We start from the raw sequence: 7993 nt of genomic DNA on the forward strand, positions 1-7993 counted from the left end.
ACTCAAGCATGTGACCAGGGTTGCATCCTTTAGACTACTTATTTCTTCTAATTATACTCAGTGAACACCTGCACCCATTAACACTGGTTCCAAACACTTTTTCTGCCTCTATAGATTTTGCTTTATTTTTTTAAATCTCTAATATTGTATATAGCGAGGATAAGCAAGAAATGTTATAAGACTAGACATCAAAACAGGAAATGGTAAAAACAGTAAGGCAAGTTTACATCACAGAATGTTCATAAAGATAAAATTTAAAAATGCAATCAGATCTTTACCTCAAACTTTATGTTAAATTGAAATTCAATCTTAAATTACCTTATAATGTGCTTTCCATAAAAAATGCTGCTTATTTAGATATACCCCACATTGTTACAGAATGGAAATATTATCCATCTTAAACATTGAAAGTTATGATTTAAAATATTGTTGTTGAGATTCAGGAAACGAACAAATTTTAATGAGCAAAAAGTAATAGCTATAACAAAAGTTCTCCAATATGATCATGGGAAGAGAGATTATATGTAACATTTATCATGTTAGTCCACAATCACTTCAACTTTTTTTTGATTGGCCACTGTCAGATGTAGTCAAATCTCTCAAGTGAGTTAATTTCCTCCCTCAAACCCATAGCCCATCTCTAAGTTTCTTAAAATCTCCATATACCCCACCACCTTACTCCACCTTAGCTGCCTATTGTGTTCAGACATGAGTAAATTTATTTAAAAGATATCTTATGGGTAGAAATACATTTTAGATGAGATTTTAGGAAAATTGAGAAAAGGTAAAGTGGTGATCTGAAGCTGAATGTACCCCAGAAAAATATGTTCTTAAATCTAATCCACTCAACCCCATTGTTAGTAGGACCTTTTGATGAGGTTACCTCAGTTGAGGTGTGTCCCAGCCCAATCAGAATAGGTCTTAATAATATTACTGGAGTCCTATTTTAGTCTGCTAGGCTACCAAAATCCCTTCTCTTCTGTTGCTTTCAGCTTCTGGCTTCAGTGGTTTTCCTTCTCTGCACTTGTGGTTTTCTCTCTGAGTTTCTGTGCCTTTTTATGTCTGAGTTTCTCTCCCTTATGGAGGACTCCAGTAAGAGGATTACGATCCACCCTGCATGAGGTGGATCACAGCTTAAGTTAAGATCCTACTCATCAAAAGATCCCACTTATAAGGGGTCCACACCCACAGAAGTGAATTCACTTTAAGAACATATTTTTCTGCCGTCCATAAAGCCTCCAAACCATCACAAGTCCTTCATGAGAGAATAAAATTCAGACACTGAGAAAGAAAGCCATAGTTGAAGCAGCCAAAAGCTGAAATCAACAAAATCTGGAGGAGAAAGGAGAAACAAAGAGACACTACCATGTGCCTTGCCATGTGACAAACTAAGCCAGCTGAAGAATGTCAATCTTTAGAGAGAAAGCATTGCCTTGGTGATGCCTCAATCTTGTTTAGCCCCAAAGCTATAAGCTAATAAATTCACATTGTTTAAGCCACTCATTTCATGGTATTTGCTTAAGCAGCCTAGGAAACTAAAATAGATTTTAGTACCAGGAGAATAGAGGGCTGCTATTGCAAATAGCAAAAATGCAGAAAACGCTTTAGCACTGGGTAATGGGTAAAGGCTAGAAGAATTGTGAGATGTTTAATAAAAAAGGCTTAGATTGCTTTGAAGAGACTGTTGGAAATATGGATGCTAAAGGAACTCTTGATGAAACCTTAGACAGAAATGATGAATGTGTTATTGGGAACTGCAAGAAAGGGGATGTGATCTAGTTTTAAAGTGACAAAAAACTGGTGAAATTGAGTTCTGATGTTGGATGGAAGGCAGAACTTGAAAGTGATTTGGCAGCTCAGAGCTGAAACACCCTCCTAATTGGCATATACCAAGTCTGCTTTAGCCGAGAACAAAGATCAAGAAAGTAAACAATCTCCCCGGAGGGAGAAGAAGGTGACCACAGATGTAAAACGGCATTGATCGTGCCTTAGTCTTATACATTAATCTTAGCAACGCATCAGTTCTTAAGCCCCTTTAATGCTTATAGCTGAGTCCTGATGGCTACATACTTTATGGAATGTCTTTGTTCTAAAATCATGTATTGCCCCTTGTACCCCCTGTCCCTTATCTATCCATCCAGACCAGCTACCATGGGAGAATCTTTCCCGTTTGAAAGTCCCAGTAAATCCATGTCTGTTTCTATGCCTGGCATGTTTTTTCAGTCTCCTGGCAGCACCAGCCCGTGCTCTGCATGAACTCTGTCTGGGCCCAAATAGTGAACTAGGACATTTAGCTGAGGAGATTTTCTAACCAAATATGAAAATGCAGCCTGATTTCTCCTTGCAACTTATGGTAAAATGTGAGAGGAAAAGGATAACAATTCCTAGGCACAAAGAAACTACTGCGTCATGGCTTGGAAAGTGTATCTCTAGAGAATAATGTTCCAGGTGACATTTTAACTGAACATAAAATCGTCAACAATTTCTGTGTAAATCAGTTATCCAGGGAGGATCATTGGAAACTAAATTTGTGATCTACATACAAGGTCTACAAGTTTCTTGCATGATTTATATGAACAATACCACTTCAGCATGGAATAAAATGAACAGAGTTGGGACAGGTTGAATGAAAAATCACTTCAAAGGAAGAATCATGGAAGATGAGAGCCAGAATGAAGACATCTTCTCAGGTCAAGAGAGAAGACACCCCTGTGTGTGTGTGGAAAGGTGAATCTGTCCCAACACTTGGAGAGGGCAAGTCTTCCACCCTGCTGTTCAGGAAGAGTGCTGCACCCCAGTGCCATGAAAGGGTTGAGCCTCTGCCCCAGAGTTTGGGGAGAGCCTGGCCACCATTCCAATGCTTGGAGAGGGTGAAATCTTCATTCCAGTGTTCAGGGAGAGCATAGCCACTGGGCAAACACTTGGAAGGAGTTGGGCTGAGGCCTAGAGACAAAAACATCAATTCAGAAATGACTCTCATAGGTTCAGTTCTGGACCCTGCACCTCAAAAAAAAACATTAGAAAAAAATAACTCTCAGACCTTGAAATCTAATGAAGTATGCCCTGCAGGTTTCAGAATTGTTTGGAACTTGTGACCCCTGTTATCATTCCAATTTCTCCCTATAGAAATGGAAATCTTTATCTTATGGTTGCTCCCCATTGTATATTAGAAGCAGATAGCTTGTTCTTCTAAGTTTCACAAGTTGACAGACAAAGGGGAATTGTGTCCTTGGACAGACCATACCCATAAGGTTTTGATGGGATTTTGTACTAAGCATTGTTTCTGAAATGACTTATGGCTTTGGGGATATTGTGATAGAATGAATGTATTTTTCACATAGAAAGAACATGTCATTGAGGGTTCCAGAGAGTGGAGTGCTTTCTTTTGAAGCTAAATATATCCCAGAAGAAAAAAAAAAAAAAGCATATTCTTAAATCTAATCAATTCCTATGGATTGTTAGTAGGAAATTGTGATGAAACTACCTTATTTACAGTAGTTTCAATCAGAATGGGTCTTAATCCCATCACTGGAGTCCTTTTAAGAGAAAGAAATTCAGGCAGCGAGAGAAAAAACCACAGGGGAAGTAGCCAGAAGATGCAATCAACAGAACTTGGAAGAGAAGGTCTAAACCAAGAAATGCTACCATGTGCCTTGTCATCTGACAAAGGACCAAGTATCATGAGCAGCCAACTCCAGAATGCCAGTCTTTAGGGAGAAAGCATTACCATGATAATAACTTAATTTTGATTTTCTTTTAGCTTCATAACTGTAAGCTAATAAATTCCCATTATTTACGCCAAACAGTTTCATGTTATCTGCTTAAGAAGCCTAGAAAACTAAAACATAGTTTAGGTTCTATTTGGCACATATTGCCTTAAAACTAATTTCAGGGCTGCAAAACAGAAAGAAATGTAGCAAAGCAGGGAAGGATCAGAAACTGAGCAAAGGAGAAAGATTTCTATAGACACGTGTAACTCTTCATGTAATTTTCAATTTTCCCATTTTTCATACTTTATAAATCTTACAAATTTGTGCATAATTGTCTTTTTGTGGCTTTCATCTCATCCCAGAGTAGTGTTCATTGTTAACATAGTACATTAAATTCTTGATAATTCTTTAGAGATACATTGACTCAGCAGAAATCAGTTACAATTGGACACTAATAAGCACATAGCAGCTTGAAGCAGAAGAACATTAAAACAGCAGCTTAGGAAATACAAGGCAGTTGTGACTCATAATATATCTGATTCAAGCTATTAATACATAATGGGTATGAAAATGAAATCTGAGCCCTTGACTATTAAGAACACAACCCTGGAAAACCCCTTTCAAACAGACAATAAATATGGAATCAAGACCTTGCCATTGCTGTTACACTCAGATAATGAAGGGTGGAAGCATGTCTAGGTGGTTAGAGGAAAGAAAAATACCTGGATACTATATGTCATTATTTGTCCTAAGTTTCATCTATTTGTGAGAGATAACGGAGGTATTTTAGATAAAGAAGCTCATGTCTGAATAAAATAAGCTTCACAAATGATACTAGAAGATCGTTGATCCTTTCCCATAGTACAGAACAGTTCTTAACACCTGGGGAGCATTTGGTGACTATCAGCTAGCAGGAGGAGGAGTGGCGGTTTAGTAGCAGCAGTAGCAGTAGTAGCAGTAGCACTATGTAGCCTGTAGTACTAGTAGTTATAATATGCTATGAATCTCGTAAAGATTTTAGAGGGCAGTATAGGAATTGCCCAATAGTACCGTGTAGCAAAAGAACTCACCTTTGGAACCAGGAGATCTATGTTAGACTTCTACCTTCACCATTCACTTAAGTAGTGGGAAAAATTCAAATGACTTTCATAGCCTCCTTTTCTTTTTTCTTTAAATAAAGGAATTAATAATGTTATTTCACAAAATTGTTATAAGCATGGCACAAAATTAAATATAATATATAAACACTATCAGTTATCACTCTATCTAGAATACTGCAGATTTTTCATAAAAATGGCTCTTCATATCTTTTTGGGGGCTCATTTTGATGCAATACTTTATAAATGATTAGCCAAATGAGTATAGGGTGCAAAACATTTCTCTTTAGCATGCCCCATATTTACTTGAGAACAAAAATTGAAGAGAAACTCCATTTGAGTGTTCCTCCCCCATGTATGACCACTGACTTGTATTTTTGCTCCATGATTGCCTGATTACCAAAAGAAGGTGTGTTAGATTATATTAAAATGTTTTCCTTCTCAGAAAATGTACTAATGAATCTACATGATTGATATAGAATATATACATAGAGAGAGAATTGATACAGAAACACAGCTTAGTAACAATAAGCATTCTCCTCTCCTCTCATCTTAGACTCTTTTGGAATTCTTTACCTAGCATTCTGTGATTCCATCACTCATTCCTTTAGGTCATATGCATTTGTTGAATCTCTTCTGTGTGATTAGGAAATAAAAATGACTCTTGCCCTTGATGACCTTACAATGCTATTTGTGATGCAAGGTCTTTCTTTTAGTTTGCTAATGCTGTCTGACTGCAGTACACCAGAAATGGACTGGCTTTTATAAAGGGGAGTTATTAAGTTACAAGTTTACAGTACTAAGGAAATAAAAATGTCCACACTAAGACATACAAAGAAAGATACCTTGACTCTGAAGAAAGGTCGATGCCTGTCCATGGGAAGGCATGTGATTGGCATCTGCTGGTGCTTGTTCCCAGTTCCGTTGCTTCCAGCTTTTGATTCTAGTGGCTTCCTCTATAATTATCTGTGTGTCTCACTTAACTGCTGAGGGCAAAACTCTTGGTGTCATCTCTTAGCTTAGCATCTCCTGGGCCAGAGATTTCCTCTCTTCAGGTTCTGGTTATTTGGGGGAATCTTGTTTAGCCTTCACACCACTTCAATTTCCAAATGTCTGTGTCTGTTTCAGTTCTCCAAGCATCTCCAAATGTCTGCATCTGAGTTTTCTCAAAAATGTTTTCCCTTTAAAAGGACTCCAGTAAACTAATCAAGATCTGCTTTGAATGGGCGGGGGCCACACCCCCATAAAATAATCTAATCAAAAGGCCACACCCATATTTTGGGGTGTCACAACTCCAGGGAAACACCTAATCAAAAGGTTCCACCCTAAATAACAAGTCTGTCTCCACAAAATTAGATTAGGATGAAAAGAACATGGCTGTTCCGGGACACATAACAGTTTCAAATCAACACACTGTATATTCATGAAAATAACCAAAATCTTAAAATGAATTGTATTAATGGCACAGAGCAGAAAATGCTGAGGTTGTCTGAAGGAAAGTCAAGTAAGTGGATTGATCGAGGAGTTGAAGTGAAGCAGAATGAATCTGAAATGTTGTGGAAGTAAGTTTTAAAAATATTGAAAGACCTAAGTCTAAATTTAAGATTCTATTTTACACTAATTTGAAAGGTCTGTCTTTTTTCTCCTCTTGTTTTCTGTTTTCCTTTGATCATTTGACTTCAGGAATATCACCAGTTGGCAATGACTAGATTTGATGTTATTAGAGAAGCACTGAATATGTGTTTCCAAAATATTTCTCACTACATCTGGGATAATGAAGTACACGTGAGTGATCTTGGTTTGTCAGGCTGCTATGACAAATACCACACAATGACTTGGCTTAAACAACAAACATTTATTAGCGCCCAGTTTTCAGGCTACAAAAACTCAAAATCAAGATAGTAGCAAGGCTTGTTTTCTCTCCAAAGATTGTAGCACACTGGTGATAGCTGCCAGTAATCCTTGAGGTTCCTTGGTTTATATTACCTCCCATTACATGGCAACTTCTTCTCCTTTCTCTTTTAGGTTCTCTCTGACTTCTGGCATCTGACTTCTTCCTGTGGCTCTCTCTTTCTAAGTCCTCCAGTAATGTGTATTCAGGTCCACCTTCATTCACACCCTAACTAAAAATAACATCTTCAAAATGTCATATTTATAATAGGTTCACATCCACAGGGACATGGATTAAAATTGGTGACATGTTTGCTGGGATGCATAATTCAACCTACCACAATCTATTTAATCTGGCTCCAAGCATTACATACTATATGGCACATAGTAAACTCATAGAAGATTGGCACATGGTATGGCAACAAATCAACATTTATTAACTTTAGAATAAAGTAATTTTTGATGCATCTATCCTATGGGATACATTCTATCAGGATAAAAATCAAACTTTGTGGCGTGAAAGTAAGGTCATCTCTCAAGTTGAGCCCTGTATTGTTTCAAATTTTGCATGTCTTTGCCTTTATCGATCCTTTTAAGTTATTCTTCTGCCCCATCCTTTTTAGCCTAGTGAAGCTTTGTTACAAGTCAAGTACTCCACTCTGACCAATTCCTCTTATAACTCTTACTATTTACTGGAGATTCTTAAACACTTACTACTCTATGTTCATGGCATCTGTTCATACCTTTATTACAATATTTATCAAATTTTATGGTAACAATTTGTTTACCTATCTTTCCCTACACTGTGAGTACCATGAGGAAAAGAACTGTTTCTTATCTAAGTGAGCTCAGATCCTAGCTTATTGTCTGGCACAGATTGGAAATCCAATTAATTATTCTATTATGAGTAATAACTCTTGCTCATTAGTTCCTCTACAGCAAAAGTTAGATAATAGCCTTATATTTATTTCCTTTTAAAAGATGACAGTCCTAAAAGGCATATGTTGTGAGATTTCATACCAACAAGAATGCTTGCTGAAATTGTGCCACAAGTAAATTAAAAAAACACTGAACTTTGCCAATGTTATCACTACATCATTTTAACTAATGATAACACCCATATTTTTACAATGCTACTAAGGGACATGGTTCACACTTTACTACTACAGTGCAAATAAATAAGCAAGGCAACTATCTGTCAAAGGATAATTTTAATTCTATCATTAACTTTCTGTGCCAGTATAGTTTTCCCTCTAGGAATTCATATTCCATGCAGAATCTAAAATTTTCTCTGAC

The 7993-nt window shown here is 37.0% G+C and overlaps 1 long non-coding RNA gene across 1 annotated transcript; it reads right to left on the bottom strand.

Moving 5' to 3' along the window:
* Window positions 1-2598: 2598 nt before the first annotated feature.
* Window positions 2599-5448, bottom strand: LOC143663665 (uncharacterized). Its single transcript, XR_013166104.1, has 3 exons — window positions 5384-5448; window positions 4781-4878; window positions 2599-2943 (listed from the first exon to the last, which is right to left on the bottom strand). It is a non-coding gene; the product is annotated as an uncharacterized LOC143663665 (long non-coding RNA).
* Between the last annotated feature and the right edge of the window lie 2545 nt (window positions 5449-7993).

The sequence above is a fragment of the Tamandua tetradactyla genome, chromosome 19 (assembly GCF_023851605.1).
Source record: "Tamandua tetradactyla isolate mTamTet1 chromosome 19, mTamTet1.pri, whole genome shotgun sequence".
NCBI lineage: Eukaryota > Metazoa > Chordata > Mammalia > Pilosa > Myrmecophagidae > Tamandua > Tamandua tetradactyla.